The 829-nt window shown below is 46.0% G+C and overlaps 1 non-coding gene across 1 annotated transcript; it reads right to left on the bottom strand.

Moving 5' to 3' along the window:
* Positions 1–236: 236 nt before the first annotated feature.
* On the bottom strand, positions 237–311 carry Trnat-ugu. The gene has a single exon. It is a non-coding gene; the product is annotated as a tRNA-Thr (tRNA).
* Positions 312–829: the final 518 nt, after the last annotated feature.

Genomic DNA, 829 nt, shown 5'->3' with positions numbered 1-829 from the left:
CGTCTTCATATCCCAGCACGCCGCTACTCACAATCATTTCTACGCTATAACCGACTCTAGTTGTGAGTCATTCACCTACATCTATATCACTACTCTGCAGTTCACACTTAATGGGCTCGCAGAGGGCTCCTCGAACCACCATCAGACTATTTCTCTAACACGAAATTAGAATTAAGTTAATACCTTCAGCTGCTGTCGAGCGTTGATATATATCAACGGGGACAGGTGAAAATGTGTGCCCCGACCGGGACTCGAACCCGGGATCTCCTGCTTACATAGCAGACGCTCTATCCATCTGAGCCACCGAGCGCACAGAGGATAGTGCGACTGCAGGGACTATCTCGCGCACGCCTCCCGCGAGACCCACATTCTCACCTTGTGTGTCCACACGCTACATTCGTAGTGTCCCACCCCAACACACTCATTACTCGTGGAAGACATTCTTAGCAAGCCCCATAAGAGTTCGGAGAATATGTGTGCATCCGCACAGTAGGAGAAGGTCATGGCCGGTATTGCCAAAACTATATACTTATATGGATATGTCGGAAAGAACAGACACCATACCCTTATAAGTATATATTTCTCTAGCATTTCACTCTTTAACAGCGAACACATGAATCTTCCTGTACGAGCTTTGATTTCGCCTTTTAATTCCCTATGTTTTCACATTCCGAGGAGAAACTTTGTGATTGAAGTCTCATAAGAAGATACTGAGGCAACGAGATACGCCTTTTCCTTAATGACTGCCACCCCAATTGGCGTATCATATCCTGGCAGTCTCTCTCCTATTTCGCGGTGATACAAAATGAGCTGTCCTTCTTTAAATTTT

The sequence above is a fragment of the Schistocerca americana genome, chromosome 4 (assembly GCF_021461395.2).
Source record: "Schistocerca americana isolate TAMUIC-IGC-003095 chromosome 4, iqSchAmer2.1, whole genome shotgun sequence".
NCBI lineage: Eukaryota > Metazoa > Arthropoda > Insecta > Orthoptera > Acrididae > Schistocerca > Schistocerca americana.
Note: the sequence above shows the minus strand (reverse complement) of the source record. Positions and strands in the feature narration are given on the sequence as shown.